A 20,441-nucleotide genomic window follows, 5' to 3' on the forward strand; every position below is an offset into this window, starting at 1 on the left:
GCTGGGCTCCGTGCGCAGCTTTACTACCGGGCTTCGACCGGCGCCGTTATCCGATAGATCTGGGGTGGGCCTCCCCGCGCGACGCGGCAGCTCTGTACGGTGCACGGAGCACGCACCGCGGTATAGATATGTGCTGGGTTCGCTATAAGCGTGTGTGCACGTCCCGCGGGGTAGCGCGCAGTCGGCGCGGAGAATTACGCGTGCGGATATGCAAATTATCGGAGAGGCCGTAGAGTGCTGTGGAACGTAGTAATAGCGGGGATATAGAGGGCATTACTGCAACTTGATGTGCTTGGAAAACGGTTGGTGTTTGTTTCTCGTAAGACGTTTTGGCTTTCACATTTGCTTGCGCCATCTTTGACGCGATGAAATAAAGAAAAATGGGAAAATCGCGCTGTAAAGCTGTGTGCTGTGAAGCTATGCGTTTGGGTGCGTCGCGTCTGTGTATGGTCGGCGCCTGCGAGTTGGAACACTGAGCACGTGACCCCCACCCCCACTGAAAATTGTGTGTTGGTATGAGGCCTGCCCACCCTTCTCACTCTCTCCCCCCTCACGCTCCCCCTACGCGATCAAATGCGTGCCGTCTCCCTCCCCCTCCACCTAAGTAAAAGAAAAAAGTCTGGTTGCGTCACTGTCTCATTCCCTTTCGGAGGGGAATGGGACAGTGCGGAAATATCTCTTGAATGTAACAAAGACGTTTTCCAGGAACGAGCAACAACAACAACAAAGAAAGACAAAGAATACTGGAAGGGAAGGGACACTAAAGCAAAACAGTAAATCAGTTTAGACTAATGAAGCATTCTTTGAGAACCATGTAGGCAGTCATTTCAAGAAAATAGTTTGATTATTAGATGAGAAAATGATGATCCAAGTATCAGTATTTGAATTTCGCGCCTAAACCCCAGAACCGGTACGTCAGCGTGACATCAGGGATTCCAAAGTATGTTTTCGCATTTGGGCCGCGTTGGCCGAATAAAGGTTCCCGAAACTTGCCATGTTTAATATTTGGTTCCTTTAGAACACAATGTAGTCAATCTCTACCACAATATACTATTAGTAGACCCTAGAAAATGCCATCAAAATCCAAGACGTCACAGCCCCCAGGTGCGGGAACTTAAGTAGGCGTCGCCACCCGTATTTCGTTCTTGCGCTTTTTCTGGCTTACCAAACGTCTGATCGTTGCAAGAGTGGTGTTTTTGGTGTTGTAGAACAGTAATTTACTGATGCAGAAGAAACAATTTTTTCACTTTAGCGTCCCTTTAAGACAAGACTGCAATAACCACAACGAACACGACTCAGTGTAGGGAATGCTTTGCTTATATATATGGCGGCGCCTTTCTCGACATATATTCGTTCATCTTATCACTGGCCATGGCAACTTACCGGCCTCTTCTTTCTTCCTTTGTTTCCTTTCGCGGTGTGTAGATGAACACGTCGATAACAGAAATAATCCTTCAACAGTTTCGGCTGTATAAGTGACGGTGAGAGTAGACTATGCTGCAACTGGCACATTGGAAATTGTCTTCGCGTCAGTCATTCCGTAAAGCGTTCCGCTGGCAACACATCCGGTCGCCGAACTGTGTAAGCGCGTAGCTTGTGAGCCTTCTCGGCAGCTGTTATTTCGAGAAGGCTATAATTTCTCGCAAGTTGGTATGCGGCTTTCACGCAGCCACACGTGCGCGAAGAGGCGAGGACACAGCGAGAGGAGACACCGCGAATAAGAGGTCGCGCATACACACAGCGCTGCTTGAGAATCCAGGCAGGGCTGGGCAACGTGGCGTTCGTTGGTGCGAACGAATCCGCCTCGGTGACCAAGTCCGCACGCGGCGGTCGCCCCCCCCCTCCTGCAACCTGTGGACGACGCCCTCCCTTGCGCGGTCGAAAATAAACCGTGCCAGCACGTCAATTAGTCCCATGGGCGCCCCTTTCCGCCGGTCGTGTCCGGCTGCGGGTTCCTGCTTCCCATTATTATTGCATACCGATGCGCGCCTTCAACCGTCCTCGTTCACGCAACGTCGTAAGCATGGAGCGCGCGGTATACTAAATAGATGTGACCCGATTGTCAGCTGCATGGTAGAGTATGGTGCGTTTTCTCGAGCGACGGATTCGGTTAGTCGTATCACGCATTTTAAGAGAAAGTGCTTAATATGCACCGATGAAAAAAAGTTAATAAATATGGGAACTCGTAGCATGCATACACCGAGAACAGCTGCATAAGCTGAGCGGAGAAGCACCTAAACAGCCGCAAGAACTTCCGAATACGATTTCATATTTCTTGCAGCTTTGTCGGTTACAAGATCTAGTCGTTTTCCGGACAACCGTTAAAGATCAATCTGCACCATGCCTGCTCGCGATGTGCCAAATCTCGCCTCCATATCTTGCCTGTGATAGTTCTTGCCTGTGAGTCTTCTCCTATCCGATCTATCTTATATAAAAAAGCTGAATCTCGCTGGAGGTTCTTCTAAACGTTGTAGAGAGATGAAGTTGGTTATGTCACTATTTGGCGTTTGGGTGATGTTAACTATCGTGTTTTTTAACATGCTGTGTTTTACGCAATACATGCAAGTTTCAAAATTGGGAGTTATCCCATGTGTTTATGTACTTGTTTTGTCCATGATACGAACTATAGCACCACTCAGTGGTGCTATAGGTTTTATTTATGGGATGCGGGTCACATCCGCCGACGCGATGGGTTACCGCATGATGTGGGCTCGATACCATTGATACTGAAACACACTTTTTTCTTTTGCTCCTTTTGTCACTCTATATAAGTGCTATAAAGACTCTTCGTACGTAAACGTCTCGCAAATCTTTCCTGATCTCTCTTCTTTTTCCTGACACGCTTACCAAATGAAAGCAGTTTGCTTTATCTACTATATATTTATCGTGCAGGATGTTCCTGCCGAGGTTTCTTATCCAATATTTCGTACTGTTTTCTTATGGTTCACGAATCGTGTTTCAAAGCTTCGCTAAGCACGCGCCTTTTCAGAGTTGCATAGGCATTTTATTAAATATGATTTAATTAACTTCAAGCGCAGCGCATGCATGCAGCAACAAACTTGGCACAGCAAATGCTGACAAGCAACACATGGCTTTTAGGTCACATTGACTTTTTCAGCGACTGCTTGAAAAACTTGTCCGTATAATCTTGCTCGTAGCAGTTACCCCTCTGGCCTCCTTTCACCAGCGGAAGGCCTCCGAAATGGGGTTCTCAGACCTACGAACGATATTTATTTTTCGGCAGGTTGACGCAACATTCGTAAAATCATATTCGATGGTAGCGAAATGTAAGAATGCCCTTGTACCATGCATTGGGTGCACGTTAAAGGACCCCAGATACACCAAATCAAACCGGAGCCCCCCACCCCCAATGTATACGGCGTGCCTCGTAATCTTATCGTGGTTTCGGCACGTAAAACCCCAGAATTTAATTTTCTCAAATCTTAAGACGAGCCAGAATTCGTAAACGTTACGAAAAATTCGGGACAGTTGGCAGGTATGTATTTCCGTCGCAGACGGCTGACGTCGAGATCATCTCTTCCCTAAGTATGGCTACCATTGAACCATCCTGCGTGACATCACAGTCAGAGAATCTATAGGTGGTGTTAGACATGCACGTAGCGACCAAGACCCGACAGTAGTACCAGCAAGCTCGCGGGATCTCTCTGAGGCGCGCGTACAGCAGTACATTGCTCATTCGACGCGAGCCTTGTCCACGCCCATCACTGTGCGCAGAGCCGCAGGCGGAACATCGCGCAGCCGTTGCGCAGATGTCGGCCTGTGCGCGCAGCGTACGTGTATATAACAGGCGCGCCTGGAGGGCTGCATGGCTGAAAGCATCTGTGCTTTTACCACTGCATTAAAACAAAACAAAGAACGCGAACGTCAAAAGGAATTTTAAAGGGAAAGAAAAAACGGCTGCCGGGGATGGACAGAGGCGGTGAAGGAAATGAGGTGAAGGTTGGCTCATGTGGCTAATGCGCAGATCGCGCATATGCGCCCGGGTATTCCGCGACCTTCCGCCAGCTGTGTGCGTACGTGTGTGTGTGCGTGCGTGTGTGTACATGTCGCCGACCCGAGCCCACTGCTGCCGCTGTTTTTATTGCGCGGCTGTGGACTGCGTGAAGCACACGTCACGCGCGGCATGCCTGAATCGCTTGTGACGTCACCAGCTGTGAGCCGCGTTGAGCAGCGGGCTTCTCCACATTGGCGTTGCGTTCGGGGCGTCGCGCAGCTTCTGCGGTTCCGTAAACTGGCGAATATTGTAATGCGTTCAGCGCTGGGCTGGTCATGCGGGTTTCGTTGCGCTCATTGTTCGGCTTTTTTTTTGGCACGCAGGCGTTTCGGCGATGTTTGTTTCGGAAGCGAAAGCTTAGTAATATCGTAATGAGACGCTCTGTTGTTGCTAGCACTGGACCGTTGCTTTCTGTTATGCGTGGATTTCGGTGAGAAATGGGATTCCCTTTAGTTCAGAGCGTTAAGCGAGTATACCGCTGGAGACCATGAATATGTCGTCCTTGTTTAGCCCCCAGTTTATCGTACCGGAACAGTATAGTCGTATGCGCGCAAGGCTCACAAATGTATACGCAGAAGATCTTTGCTGCAGGCTTATCGAGTATGCAGACGGCGTCAGGTTGAATGTGCGAATATGTGGACGACGCAACCATTGCGCAAGTAGTAGTTTCCTGGCTTTGTGACAGAGACGCAACGAGGCGTCAACTCGTTAAGACGACAACCGAAACTTCTTTCCTGCCGACAAAGTGCACTGGCGCGCTATATTGCGGGTGGCAGACAAACGAACAATGCAAAAAATGACACACACACACACACACACACACACACACACACACACACACACACACACACACACACACACACACAGACGCGCATATATATATATATATATATATATATATATATATATATATATATATATATATATATAAGCGTCGACGCTGTCATTCCAGATGGGCGTGGTCGCAAAGCGCATTTCGACGCCGTATGAGAATCATGTAGTGCGGGCTGTAGACATGCCCACGTTGCGCGCCTTACCAACTCTGTGAGCGCTGCAATCTCAGTGCTGCGGGGTGCGCGTACAGTGTCGGTCGCGTGCGTATACACTCGCTTATCAGCGAGGAACGCGAAGCGCATTCCTTTTCCTTTCCTCGCAGAGAGCAAGCTCCTCACCACGCCGCCTGCGATCGGCAAGCGAGCGACCAGTTTCCACCTCGCATGCAGCCAGCCAGCCTAGGGAGTTTTGTTGGGGGCTCTCCGATTACTGCTTCTTGCACCCTCGCCGCCAAGTCTCGCTCGCCCCTCGCCTGCCTCACCTGAGCCGCTGCTGGGCCGAGTCTTGCTTTAGGGTCTTGAGAGGGACGGGCACAACTCCGCGTATCGCCTATTCCGCGCAGTGCGGCGAAAGCTGCGGGTCTCGTCAGCCAGTCAGGAACGTGAAACTGGCCGCATTTCTCATGTAAAGGAGGCTGTAGGCTCGCCCATTGTTTGCCGCTAATCCATTAGCCGCCACTGTTTGCGGCTATGGGACGTCCTTCCGCGATCTTTCCATTCAACTGGCGTCGCGAACCAGATTTGCAACCGACTGTGGGACAAGCCTTCCTTTTCTTTCTGGATCTCACTCCTGGTTGGCCAACGCGACGAGTAGATCTCGCTGCACAGCGAAGAGCTGGTTAGAAGGCGCATAGCTGCGCGTGCGAGTGCGGCGACATTTGCATACGCCGCGCGGCGCCTCGCATATTACGTGCGTGTGCCTATACGCACCGGCTTGCAGACGCATGCGAACGAGCGCCTGATGCGTCGTCGAGCTGCTCGTTGCGAGTCCGTGTCGAACACGATCAGGGTAGGCCGCCGTCTCCCTAGGTATGCATGTCCCGGCGCTAGCTGTATCTCTGCTTAAATCAGCAGTTTTTGTTGTCGACTTACTCAAGCGCGCAGAGAACTGCCTAACCAGTTGTTTATGTCTTCGAGACTCGGGCGAAGAAATCACACGTAGCACGTGCGCTGTGGTATAGGCCACTGTATTTCCGGCTTTGCGTCGGCGTGCTGCGTTTTCAGAGTATTGCCCGCGTTGAAAATTCAAACGTGTACACGGTTGTGGATTATGCACGAATTTTCGTTGGAGGTTCACGGTGTACACCTCTTTCACTGCTTCACGATCTCTCGCGACCTTTTCTGCAGGCCCCACTATGCTCGGAAGCAACATGCGCGATATATCGATACTTAATCCAGGCACGGAATGTGCTGCGTAAGAATGTTTTAAGCCGAAGAGTGGATGATGCTTTTGTACGAGGGCGTTGATGTTGAGAGAGATAGAGAGAGAGAAAGACTGTAAGCAGTGTACGTGCAGAAACGAAGTACACGTTGTTCTGTCATATCTATGCAATCATGACTGTATTATACACGCGAAATTGCGCTATGTATGCCCGGGGCGCGTTTGTGAAGGTTAGGTTGTCAGTGCACCGATGGCGAGTTAGGTAAGTTGGAACGGGGGCGGCGCATATCGGTTGCACGCGGCTGAAGGGTTCGCCTCTGAAGCACCGCTGCATACATTTCTCGCTTCTGAATATGCACCCGCACATGCGCAGCTGTGGCTCGCGCACTGCGCACGCACACGAAGTCGGCACGCGTTGGGGAGGCCAACGATCGCGCATGCATTAGCCTAACGGCTGTCGTCGTCTTCTGGCTTCCCACATTGTTTTCTTTCTTTTTCCTGCGCAACCTTTTAATGCCTTGCTTTCCCCATAAACGCCGCCGCACCGGGCTTCCTTGCCTCCTTTCCGAGCATTGATTTCATCAAAGAGCTCGGCGTGTTTGCCCTGATGTCAACGCTCTTGCGAGCACGCTTTTGGGTGCGTGAGCACATTGCTCGAGTTGTTTCTCGAAGTGTGGTGTAACGCCCATGTGGCGATATGCAAATACACTATGGTCCCTGCGTCCTGTGATATCAAAGTTTCGGGCACGTGTGTCCCCTCAAGTTCACTCTCTCTCTCTCTCTCCAAAGGGCTCCGCACGTAGGCGTTTGCTACGCCGTTGTTCCGTTTCTGGCTGAGAATCCGAAGGCGTGACGGAATTCCCTGTGTCCGGAAGCTATACTCTTTTCATGTTTGCACCCCACACACTCGTCACGCCTTGCGGCCTTCCATGTGTGCGTGTGTGTCTCTCCTTTTTTTTTTTTTTTTTCTGGCTTCGTATAGCTATGCCAGGGTATGATCACAAGTCGAAGTCAGCTGATTTTCGAACCTTCCGTGCTCAGGCGGGCTGCATAGGGTGGAACGATTTCAGACTGCATGAGGGCGTTGCTCTTGGGTGTGACAGACTTTGCTGCCCGTTTCAAGTACGAAAATGCAAAAAAAAAAAAGAAAACGTTGCTGCCATTTGTTTCTGGTGGGTTATTGACACATGGAGCTGCCATGGTAGCCTGATGAGGCGCGATGAGCAGGAAACCAGCAATGGAAGTGTATTCAACAGCAAGAAATTGAATCGGAACAGAAAATTTTATCTTGATTCTAAGGGTCTTGTACTGTTCGATTCCAGAGGAGAAATTTTGCACATATCGACTGTTCATTCCTAGCATACGGAAACAGGGCAGAAACAATTGCGCATGCTTTGTTAGCCTCGCCAGAGGTAAATGAGGACATATAGTTACCTTGCCCGAGTCCTGATGAATCTGCTAGTTGTATTTTTGTGCTATAGTAAAAGATTATTGGAAGATTGAAGACATGTGTCGGGAAAACGCGAAACGAAAAGCATTACTTCAAGATTCGGTTGCTTGTTACACTAAGCCACTAACCATAGAATATAGGTGCAGCACTAAGGTAAAACTAAGGAGCTTGCTGGCAGCGACCACTATTCCCCTTTCAGATGGCGGGCTGTGGGAGCGGCGGGGTTCTGATTAAGTTCCTCCCTCCCAGTGGAACAAATTGTTCTGTGCGTCCGTTCGTCCATTGTGCGGGGGATAGATAACTTTCTGCGGGCGTGTGTAACGTGCAGTGAATGCTTGTGGGTTTGATGCTCCCGCAGGTGCGCGTGGTCATCGCCACGGATTGGAGACCCGCGTGGAGACCGGCGCGGATTGTTGACCGCATAACAAGCTCACGCCAATTTACCGCGCGCGCATTGATTGAGCGCCCGCTAAAGTTGGCATTAACCTCGTTGCTTGCCCGCGAGTGCGCTTCGGATCTCACCAAATCTGTCGGGACACAGATTCATTGCGCTGCACGCGAGCTGCCGTCTATATCGAGACGGCAGAGTGCGCGCGGAACCGAGGTGCGATGGTGCGGAAATGGCCGGCGCTCGCTCCTGTGGTTCCGGCTTAGCGGATTTCCTTGCAAATCATTAACGCTACGCGCAACACGTTCTCAGCCCGCGGCCCATTCGTCGGCAGTGTTACGAAGTTCGACGGTGCGGCTACGCCGCCTCGATGCATTTGAGGCGGCCTGTATAGTCGTTTCCGAAGCCTTTCGCCATTGTTGCATTGTTGCGCCGTCGGGCGCGCACCGTTGCACTCTCGCTTATCGCCGCGGAGGCTCGCGGGCAGCTTCGGCGAGTGCGCTTTCGTGCCGCGCGAGTTGCCGCATCCGTCGGGAAAATGGGGGGTGGCTGCGCCGTCCCGGCTCGCGAGGAACGCGGAGGTGTGATGTCAGTGCACGGCGCAGGCGGGCTGCTTAGGGGCTGTACGTTGCGCGGCGTTGTGTTTCCGTCACGGGAACGTGGAAGCTATAGCAAGCAGACATCTAAGTAGTGGTCGCATCCTTCCAAAGATTTTGCCCCGACATATCTGGTACCGCTTCGCGCGGCTGGCGCGTACAGTAAATGCTGTGAATAGCCCCTCTTTACTTTCTCCTATGTTCACTTTTAACCCGTTACCTCCCCGCCCTGCTGGCCGGTGCTCGGGCGTCAGCCGTCGGCTAGACGGTTACGGTGCGGCGCTGTATATCGTCTTTTAGGTGCGGCTCGCACGAATCTGGTCTGCGACGAATACGAATGAAAGCAATAAGCATCCACTTATTTCTTCAGCCTTCTGTGCCATCGCACGCGCCACATCATAGCCTATCAGGCTATGATGTGGCGCGTGGGATGTGGCGCCACATCAGGCCATTTCAATAGTTCTAAAAATTGCCACAGTATTATGCGGGGATAAACAAAATCCGGTATATGCCCTCCGCCGTCACCACGCTTCCGCTTTTGGCCTATGCTTGTTTAAGAGAGTACCAAACGTCGCTTAACTATGTAGCGGCTAACGTGCTTCACGCTACGCGCACGACGTAACGCATAGCCGAAATGGATATCACGACTCCGCAGGCGAAAACTCGTGGACGCCGACCCAGCTGTGCTCGCTGTGCACGCAGTCCCCGTCGAAAGTGACCCCCTTGCGAGAAGCACCGGCGTGGATGCGCGCATGTCTCGACGTTTTCCTGCGTCTCCAGTGTGGGTACACGGACGGCGGCGGCTATATCGCAGCTCGCAACAGCGCGCACTCTTTGTCCGCTCGCCCGCGCGTGTGTGTCAGCGTTTTCGAACTACGGTATGCGCTCGCTGGAAGCGCATGCGCCCCGTGCTGCGCGTTCGAGGGAGCAGACGGCGCCAGCGGGGGTGCCCTGCACCTTGGGTGCCCGGCCCCTAGCTCCGCTCACAACAATGCTGTTTTCTCCGGCTGGAAGAGCTGCGCCACAAAGGATATCTTCTTTCATCTTGGCAGGAAAGGAAAATGGCTCCACGTACTTCCTCTGTACGGCGAAAAAAAGAAAAGTTATGGGGGAAGGGGGGGAAGGAGGGTTAGACTGTTCTTTCAACGAGCGGCGTGCTGGCAGCGCTGCACGCGCAAACCCAGCAGTAGAAGAAATATGGCTGCAACATCCCGCCCTGTCACGTATGCGCGCGCTGAGCCAAGCTTCAGGGCCTCCTCGCGCTGCACATGGTGCTGAAGGATGACATCGCAAGATAGCGCAGCGGTAATTTTCAGAAAATTCTCCAGATGTATTCCTTATAGTACCAAGGCTTAGTTGAGGCAGCCGCTGTTATGCGTTAAAGTGTCTCACAAGGGTGGGGCACGATACAGCTTTTTTTTTTTTCCAATGACGTCAGCTGCGTTGCTCAGCCCGGCTCAACTCGCAGATGACGGGGATCGCTTTGTCTGTCATGCATGCATGCAAGCTTGTCAGGCATGCAGAGTGTAAACACCGAAGCGTCCGCAATACGTGCCGACAGGTGTACCGCTATAGCCGATGCTTTCAAAAGATGAAGCAACAACAGTGAGAGCACACTAGGAGGGAACAAAGACAGGACAAGGCTTTTGAAAGCTATGAACCAACTAGCCGCACAACGTGTTCTACTGGTATAGCCGATGCGACTAACATGTTCTAAAGCGACACTAGCGGCTCACAGACGTCGAGGAGGCAGCAGCACTTCGCGACCCCGTTTTCGTTTAATTCGTTGCTTTGAAATCGTGCTTCACCAACCGCAGTAGCCCAGTGGCGATGCGCTGCCGAGCATGAGGTCGCGGCTGTGATCCCAGCCGCGGCAGCCTCATTCCGATGAAGGCGAATCGAGTGAAAAAAAAAAAAGAAATAAAGAACTATCGAGTAGCGTAAATTGGGTGCACGTTAACGAGCACCAGGCCGGTGGTTTCGGCACGTAATTTAAAACTCCCGAATATACTTGCAGCCGCGCCTTTTAGCGTTCCTTGTATTGCTGGGCGCATATGGGACCTGAGAAGAAGGTTCCACCCCGTCTGGTGCCAGCGCGCACCAACCTTTACTAAGGGCTCAATAAAAGTTCTCTCTCTCTCTCTCTCTCTCTCTCTCTCTCTCTCTCTCTCTCGTATTCGACTACATGAGGTGTCAGCAACGAACTGTGGACTCCGTGTTGGGATTCGTTAGTATACGAGTGCTTGCACTAACAACCGAACCCAGCAAGTTCCCAACCGGGTTCATCAGGTTCCTACTGACGGAGCTAACATGGTGTTTATATAACGGCTTTCGCATATTTTGTAAGCTTTAACAGACAAAAAAAAAAGCGATAAAAGGGAAGCGTGCTTGTGAGCTTCCTTTTTCCCCTTCTCTAATGAGAAGTGCGGTCTAAACGCTCGTTTTCTTTCCCCCTCCCCCCCCTCCACTTCTTTCTTGCGAGTTCCCCCCTCTGTCTGTCTGATCCTTCAGGCGCATGCAGCGCATTGCTGGTGTCACGTCGTATGGCCTGAGGCGGTGGTTCAGCAGCTCTGCCGTTCGTTGCGCGTGGCTTGATGGGTAGGTAGGTGAGGGAGGAAGAGCATGCGGTGGCTCCCGCCGTTATTGAAAAAGAAAAAAAGAAGCTGGAGTCCTTCCGCGTAGTGCCTTCTGACTTACCATCCATTACCGTTTACTGCCCCTTCACTTCGCGCTCCGCCGTGGATGCCTTTCTTCTGTTGCTCGAGCGAATAGCTTGAATGGTTTTCCGCAAGGCTGTTGCATTCCTCCACTATGATACGTGGAGGCTAAATTTCGCAAGTCCGGGTCGTGCTCTTACAGCGATAGCTCTTAATGGTATACGTCAGCCAGCGTTCGTGGTCCTCTATCGTAGGTGTCATCACCATATGAATCACGTTCTCTTTTTCTTATTGCCTTGGCAGAAGAAATCCTCTATAAAGGAGGCTCCTGTCTGACTCCGCCCACGCTCGATCCCATGTCGGCAACTTGTGAGCAACGATCGGTCGCTATTGTTGGCGGTGGGCTAGCTATCGCTGTTCTGGGTGGCACATAAAGTTTCCTATGAGTGGCCCTATATAGAATTCGTTTAATTGTTTCCGTTTTAAGCTTTTGCTGGTCGGCAGCGTCCGTTTCTTGCCAACGTACAGCCCGGGGTACCGGAGTGCGTGGTCGTGTCTTTCCCGCGCGACAGGCTTGGAGGCGCACGCAGTTCGATATCCCCCATTTCCTCCGGCGTCGGTGGGTCGCCTGTTCGAACAGAGAGCGAGGGGGTAAACGGGGACCAAAGCGATCAGTGGCTGGTCTTCGGTGTACACGTGCCCGGGGCCTCCGATAGCGTTGTGGAGAGGCATCGTCTCGAGTGCGCGTTTGGGGGTGGCGACGCCGCAGCCGCTCCTGCCGAAGGGGTGTCTCGTGACTCGGCATTCAGCGGGGCATATAAAGCATGGAGAAGCAAATGCACTCCGCCTGCGATCGGGTGCCCGTCTAGTCGTACAAACAATTGCGCCCAGCAGGTTGCAACAGCATTCCAGCAGTCTGAGCAGTCATGTTTCCGTCGCGCCGCATGACTGTGTCATCGGAGGCCGCTACTTACTTCGTGTCTCGATCTTGTAGTACCTAATTCTCATTGTTGGTACTGCGTAATGGTAAATTAGTCACAGTTCTTTCCATGAAGCATTTCTTTCCTTGCATTTAGAGAGCGCGGCATATGGGAGTTTATATATGTAAGTAGGAAAGGAGACATTAGCCACAGGAGCTCTAGTTCGCGACCTTGCACTAATTAGCTAATCTTCCTGGCACAAGTGTCCGTGCTCCATATGTACGTGCAGTTTTTAGTCTGCATTGATCAAGGATCCTTTCGGTCCCGTCTGAGTTGACGTTTCGCGTGCTGTAATTCGCGTTGTATTTAACATGCGTGCAGTAACCCTAATCAAGACAGAACGTAAAAGCATTCCACGAGGCTGGCTGTTTCTGCGATTGAAGGGCTTACATGGTAGTACCTATTATAATCGTGTGTCAAGTTCTAAAGTCGTTGCTTGCATAAACTTATCGGTTAGGTAATTCTTTCCTTTACATTGCACGCGCGGATTGCCTGTGTACTTTCCGAGGAGTCGTGCGCACTCTTTGATGTTCAATTCTAGGCTGGTTTACATTATACGGTGTGGTGGAAGGCACGTAATGACACAAAAGAAAATTGGCACATCAACGTGTGTAAGCGGAGACACGGCGCCAAGTCTGGCTCGGTGGCGTCGCCTGCGGCTGCCGACCGACCGGCGTTCCGTTACAGACGCCTGAAGGTGACCTGTCGGCGCCGGGCCCGCGCGGAGAGATCTTATTTCTTCGTCGGACGAAATAAGGGTGAAGTGACGGCTGTCTTTCAAACGCCATTATCGAAGCGATGTCGGTCCCTTGCTTGTGAACAGGGAACCGCGCGCATACAGGCGCGTTTGACTCCATGGTGGCGCGTTTGAGTGCATGTTTGACTCCGGTTTCGCGTGCTTGAGCTATAGTTCTGCGGCGTGTCCGCGATCATTCTTACGACCCTTCGCTTTCCCCTGGAGCCGCGAGTTCCATTGGGAACTATATATAGCGTGACGCTGGAAAGTCTGCAGGAAGTATATATACTAGCGGGAGTGTGGATTTGTGTTGCACACGAATATGTACTTGTAACAGCAATTTTACTTTCACAATATTTAGAGTTAGGGGTACAGAGAAGAGAAAAATAAGATGAGCTGATTTAGTGAATGTCGCTTCTGCAATGCCAGAAACAGCCGCTCTTACATAGATATAGCGCTCGATAAGCCGGAATACACGCGAGCACCGACAGGCGTATACAGGGGGCGGCGCCGCCTTGAAGTTCCTATAGAAGTTCTCCTACCAGCTCGCCTTGACGTCACAGATTTTGGAGGTGCCTTCTGTGGCCCGGTTATCATTTATTTAATTGGCGAAGATGGACTAGCGTGTATTTTAAAAATGTCAAAGACTGAATTCAGGAAGTTTCAAGACCGTTTAACGAGCCACAACGACCCGAGTACAAAAATATACTTTGAAATCCGTGACGTCACACTGACTTACCGACGCGGGAATGTCGGGGCGGGAAGAAAAATAAAGCAAGAAAAAGGAACTTTGTCCTTCGTCTTCTCCTGAAATAATGAACCGCTTACCGAGAAATTAACGAAAATGGGCTATTAAATGTTTCATTAGGGTAGATTAATTTGGTATTTCTATTTAGTGTTCATTTGATATCTCATATATACAAAGAGACTACACGGAAGCCCAAACTAAATGGTGAGGTGACGTAAACAAAGAGCAAACCAAGAAACCGCAAGACGGACTAAAGGAACAAGAAGCGAAGTAGTATTTACAAACCTCGTGGTACGAGCCATATCTTGAGCCAACATCAACAGCAGTAGCTCATAATAAGGTGCCGCGAAGAGGAGCACGAAACCTGTTTTACGCTATCCCACGTCTGCATTTATGGTGCACGAGTTCTACGGAGCCCGTACATTCTCCTGCGCAAAGATCCCCTCGGTACCTCTACCTGTATGGTATAGCAAGCACGTACTGCTGCGAGGTACAGGCCAGGAGAGAGAGAGAGAGAGAGAGAGAGAGAGAGAGAGAGAGAGAGAGAGAGAGAGAGAGAGAGAGAGAGAGAGAGAGAGATTTGGGGGGGGGGCAGGAAGGTCTGTCAGCCTGTTCGTCAAGCCTGTGAAATGCTTTTTGTCTATGTCCCGATCATCACCTTCATGATGTAAATAAAGTTTCTGTGTCTGTCTGTCTGTCTGTCTGTCTGTCTGTCTGTCTGTCTGTCTGTCTGTCTGTCTGTCTGTCTGTCAGACGAGCGTCAGGTTTGCTACCCTGCTCTACGGGTAAGGGAGATGGGGAATAGAAAGAGGAGGAGAGTGAGCACTGAGTGCATGTGGGAGGGCACACAGGGACACTATAAGCGGTCTCTCAAACCGGCACACTTCAAGTACTGTGCTAGTAATTGCTTTCTGTGTCTGCGCTGACGGATGTGGCCACGGTCCTAGTATCTTGGACTCGGGGAACGGTCTCGAGTCCAGTTGGTTTAAAGTTGTACGGAGAGAAACGCGTTGTACGCCGCAGCGGGGACAGATACGCAATAGGTGCTCGATAGCTTCCTCGCACCTACTGGAGTCGCACATCGAGCTCTCGGGCACTCCCATGCGATAGGAGTAAGCGTTTCTGAACGCCACTCCCAGCCGCAAGCGGCACCGCAAGGTTGTTTCGCCGCGGGAAAGACTAGATGGCAGTTGCAGCCCTAACAAAGAGTCCAGCTTATGCACTTGAATTCCAGAAGGCTTGTGACTTTTTGCGTGCAAGCAGACGACGTTCCTGCACCAACTTGGTAGGCTTTGAAGCTGCCCGGCTCATAATGTCCGATTGTGTCAAAACCCTTATCAAGCATGCTATTTTAATTTTTGCTTGCAGTTTGGCTTTGTCGATACGTGACGCTCAGTGGTTTCCATAGAGGTGGAACTAAAGAGGAAATCAGGTACACCTGACTTGGCTAGCACCATGAACTAAACTAGCAGCAGTAGAGCAGTTGTCTCAAATAGCTCACACATAATGTAAACATATACAGAGAAATCTACGCCATGCAGCCCTTAAGCCGGAATAATTCAACAATATTTTGTTCTATCAGTAATAAAAGACAGTACACCATAGACCCAAAAGTTATGCATGCATACAATGTGAAAAAAGAAAAAGTAGGACTGCTTTTGCCTCCTCCAAAGCCTGTCAGAGGCGGCTTGCATTTTCTCTCTTATTCTTCGCCTTTAGTTTTCGGGCTAGAAAGGGCGCGAAAATTAGCACGCCGATCTGATTGAGAGGACAACATTAGAAAGACCGTTTGCTATAGCGCTTTATTTCTACGCAAACTCTCGCCACCGTCTCATGTCGCGTGGAGCCGGCGCTTTTCCAAGAACAAAGGGAGGAGGAACGTGCTGCGTAGAAGTCGCGCATCATTCCAGCATGCAGTCGTTGCACGAAGAGGCGCTGGCTCGTAGGCGCGATGACATTGCGTCACGGAAACAATTCTGCTCGGAGCGTATACTGGCACCGCGTGTCGTCGTGCAGTCTGGCTTGTCACCGGCAACTGCGCGGGCGTCATTTTTCTCCTACGAAGAAGCGAGCACGCGCACAGTGAAGGAGGGCAGTCGTCTTGCGGTCGCTCGAAGCACGCGGGCTCGCACTCACGCACGCCGCATCTGTGCAAACAAAACCCACCTAAACGCTCCGCCGTCTGGTGTGGTTTTGCTCGCCTTCTAGGCATCGTCGCTCTCCTTGAAGGCTCCAGCGAGACGAGCGTGTTGTGTGTTGGCGGCTTATACGTATAGCCGCGTAACCAAACCGCTTTCTTTCGGCAAGCCTTGAGTGCACGAACTAACTGGCCGTAAGTGGGGGAGAGTATTCCGAACATCGTAATGCTTGGACATACTGTAGAATTCGCCATCTCGTCAGCTCTGATTGGCCGAGGGGGCAGGTACGGCCTTTCTTGGCTCAAAGCTGCGCATTTATACAGAATTCGACAATATGGCGGAATTTGACGATGTCCATGATAATAGGCGCCCCGGATCATGCTGTAGTAGTTTGCATATTCGCAGTGCCGCAAAAATTCGCAGTGCTGCAAGAAGCTTTGTCAATGAAGTCAAGCGAAGTCGAGGTATTCGCGATGAAATCCAAGTCAGCCAGTGGAGGCGATGATCGAGAGCTTGCAACATCGAATACGTCATACTCCTTTGCACAAGTTTCCTTTCTTTCGTTCCTCTTTGTTTCTTTTTCGTGGCCTTACGCGTGCGTTCGAGAGAAACTGTTACTTCGCAGTCCCGTCTTTTCGTCGTCTCGCGGAGCGAGGAAAAGAAGCCGCGCAGGAATTAGAGGCGCGCACGATGCTTGCCTGCGGTGGCGCGTTGCCCCGGCGTCCCGGAGACGTACATACGTGCCTCCCCTGCTCCGTCTCCGTATAACAACGTAATAAGCGGGTGCCCGCGCTCACGTTATATCTGACTTGAGCGGCACACGGGGCGAACCGAGGCGTCCGCCTGCCTTTGGTTTTGCAGCGCCGCGTAAACACAGCGCGGGGTTCCGCTCCGATTCTCGGCACCACGGGCGCACCGCAACGAGAGACCGGCGGGTGCAGCGGGCCGCAGCTTCGGGGCTCACCGCTGAGAACACCCCCCCCCCCCCCCCCCCGGCACGTTGTCTGTTGGCGTTCTTGTTTTCTTGTTCTCTGGCTTCTCTCGTTGAATGACGGGCTCTCTCGTCGCCTCTGGTGTGGGTGCCAAGGGAGAGAGAGAGAGACAGAGAGACATCCCTCGAGTCTCTTCTTTATGTTGCGCTCGCCGTCATGGTGCCGGTGGGTGGCTTCGGCTTGGATGCCCGCGTCCCCGCGCGGAGCGGCGTCGCAACGTGTCTGTTCTACTACTGTGCCGCGACGGCAACAGCAGAGGCGTCCGTCTCGACGGGGGACCGCGCGCGATTCGCAGTCACGCGCATGCTCTCAACTCGGTCAGGAGGGATGGCCTCCTCTTCTCTCTCTCTCTCTCTCTTTACTTCCAAAATAATAATAAAAAAAAGATGCGTGCGTTAGTTGTTCTTAGCTTTCGAGCGAATTGCTTTTGGTGCCCGAAAAAAAGCGAGAACCCTGGGAAAGTGGGTTTGGAGGTGGCGTTTGCCCGTTGTGTGCGTGTTTGTAGGAGGGAGGGAGGGAAACTAGGCTTCGGAGAGTTTGGATGACATGCGGCAAATGTCTTCGCGCGTGCGCCCGGAAAGCCCGAGTCTAGGAGGCGTTGCCTGAGGAGCTGCAGGGTCTGGAGACCGCGTTACGATCAGTCACCCTTGGGGACGTTTCCGAACGCGTAGCCTACATAATGCGGCTACTATATCGTATACCTGGTGACTGTTTTAACGAGCAGCATCAAATAAAAAGAAAACATATAAAATAAGTGTGGGAAGGGGCGAGACAGAACAATGAATATACAGATGTAACCACCAGAGATTTGAGTGAGAAGAATCTGCTGTCAGATACGGGACCGTTTCCTGAGCCTACTTCGAGTTCACGAGACCACATCGAATCGCGCCACAGCTAATTAAGGAGCGCAGAAGCACGTATACCACATTCCCGAGGCGCGGCACGTGCAAACGAGCTGGCGTCCCCCAGCTCGTGCGCCGCAGGTGGAGCTATTCACTGCTTGACTCTTCCCGAAAGTGTAGCGGCAGCCTGGCACTGTTCCACGTAACGTGGGTCCAAGAGGCAAGACGGGTGTAATGCACCGTGAAGCCGTGGCAGCAATCCCCCCGTCCGCCTTTGTCACGGCAGTTGCAGACCGGGAAGGCAAGACCGCAGAGAGAAGTAAGCACTCGGACAATTGGGGACCAAGGAGCGACCCTCTCCGCCGGGTGTGACACAATCGCACGGGCGCCTACCATTGGCCGAAAATGACGACACCCGAGCGGGCTCGCCGATTGGCCGAACGTGGCGTGACTTCGAGACACTGAAGGGCTTAAAAGCCAGAGACCGGGAGCAGCAAGGGAGCATTCCTAGAGGATTTCTTGATTCATCTCTTTCGAGCTTCTTGCCACGAGCCGCAGTGTCCGAGTTGCTGCCGGCCCGTAATGACTCTATGACTGTTAAGCTCTTGGTTGTCTCAGTGTAAATAATGCAAATAAACCTCCAGTTTTTCATCCCGACGTCCTCCTCAAACTCTTACAGCTGGTTGCCAGCGGTGGGATCGCCTCCAAATGCAACACTGCAGATCAGAGGGGATAGACTCTCTAATAACAACCATACAATGCCAACTGGCGATAAATAAGGAAGTATGTACAAAAGGCATTTTTGAACTATATAAATCATCACCGTCATCATCAGCCTGGTTACGCCCACTGCAGGGCAAAGGCCTCTCCCATACTTCTCCAACTACCCCGCTCATGTGCTAATTGTGGCCATGTTGTCCCTGCAAACTTGTTAACCTCATCCGCCCACCTAACTTTCTGCCGCCCCCTGCTACGCTTTCCTTCTCTTGGAATCCAGTCCGTAAGCCTTAATGACCATCGGTTATCTTCCCTCCTCATTACATGTCCTGCCCATGCCCATTTATTTTCCTTGATTTCAACTAAGATGTCATTAACTCGCGTTTGTTCCCTCAACCAATCTACTCTTTGCTTATCCCTTAACGTTACATCCATCATTCTTCTTTCCATAGCTCGTTGCGTCGTCCTCAATTTAAGTAGAACCCTTTTCGTAATATTGCAGGTTTCTGCCCCGTAGGTGAGTATTGGTAAGACACAGCTGGGTTATACACTTTTCTCTTGAGGGATAATGGCAACCTGCTGTACATGATCTGAGAATGCCTGCCAAACGCACCCCAACCCTTTCTTATTCTTCTGATTATTTCAGTCTCATTATCCGGATCCGCGGTCACTACCCGCCCTAAGTAGATGTATTCCCTTACCACTTCCAGTGCCTCGCTACCTATCGTAAACTGCTGTTCTCTTCCGAGACTGTTAAACATTACTTTTCTGTAGATTAATTTTTAGACGCACCCTTCTGCTGGCCTCTCCAGGTCAGTAAACATGCATTGCAATTGGTCCCCTGAGTCACTAAGCAATCAATATCATCATATATAATCATATATATCATATATATTATATATATCTTATATAAATAATAAATGGTTATGCGTTAAATTTACGATAAGCTCCGTGTTCCTAATACATAAGAAGGGAAGTGGAAGCGGAGAGAAGGACCACTTTCCGCTGATGGGAGCCGCGAACCCTCGACCTGCGCTCCATTTTGGAAACACACATTCGTTGCTTTTCTTGGCTTCGCATGGTTGCAGTTGAAATTTAATATTTGTGTGTTAATCCGACCCCAGTCTTCTCTGTTCCAGCTGTACATAACAGTTGGCAGACATTTGGCAAACGTCTCCAGCTGGCGTTCTTTGCCCATGCCTGGCCCTTGCGCCAATAAAAGCCACTTACTATAATCGATAAAAGCCACGTACTATAATTCGTTGAAGAATGTTTCGTTCTCTCTAGAACTTTGATTGTCGCTTGAAGCATGTCGTATGTAAGGTTGTGGTCGCGCTACACACCGTATGCGCGTATTGCGGCTACGCAGTACTCGTTAGTATATTGACGTGCAGCCTCGTCACGTATTCCAGGAAGAAGTAAAAAAACTCAACAGAAAGACAGAAGCGCTAAACGGGTGCTTAAACTACGCCCTGAAGTCTCATTAGTCGCGCTTCGTCGCTATGCATGGCGTCGCATACCTGCTATACCGTTGGGCGATTAGCGGCTGGGTTTTAAGCGGTTTGATGACTTCAAAATCTGGACAGCCGCCTTTCTTGGTGCCGTTTGTGTACGTTTGTCCGCACTCGATCTTCCGTTTACGCATATCCGCACGAACGCCCTGGGCCAGGGGCTGTATATACCAGACATGTAATGATGGCGCATTTTAGCGAGTTCAACCTCTCTGCCTCTACCTGTTTACGCTCTTCAGCGTAGCATGGGCCTATTGAGAGGAAAGGTTGAGATCTCTTTTTCTTTGTTCGAATGCGAAACCTTTCTTTTGAGGAATTCGCATTGCAATTTCCAGTCGCAGTGGCAGCATTCCCACAGCCGAAGGGCAAGAACGTATACCACTGCAATACTATAATGTATTACTTGGCGTTCCGTGGTCAAAATTAACCCGGCGTCCCTTGCAGCCTAGAGTTGTAG

At 51.2% G+C, this 20,441-nt stretch overlaps 1 protein-coding gene across 2 annotated transcripts in view; it reads left to right on the top strand.

Annotated features, from left to right (window-relative positions):
- baz (par-3 family cell polarity regulator) overlaps positions 1-20,441 on the top strand; it is a 227,988-nt gene that overhangs the window by 25,016 nt on the left and 182,531 nt on the right. The gene's annotated exons all lie outside the window — the stretch shown is intronic.

This window comes from Dermacentor variabilis, chromosome 2, assembly GCF_050947875.1.
Source record: "Dermacentor variabilis isolate Ectoservices chromosome 2, ASM5094787v1, whole genome shotgun sequence".
Taxonomy (NCBI): domain Eukaryota; kingdom Metazoa; phylum Arthropoda; class Arachnida; order Ixodida; family Ixodidae; genus Dermacentor; species Dermacentor variabilis.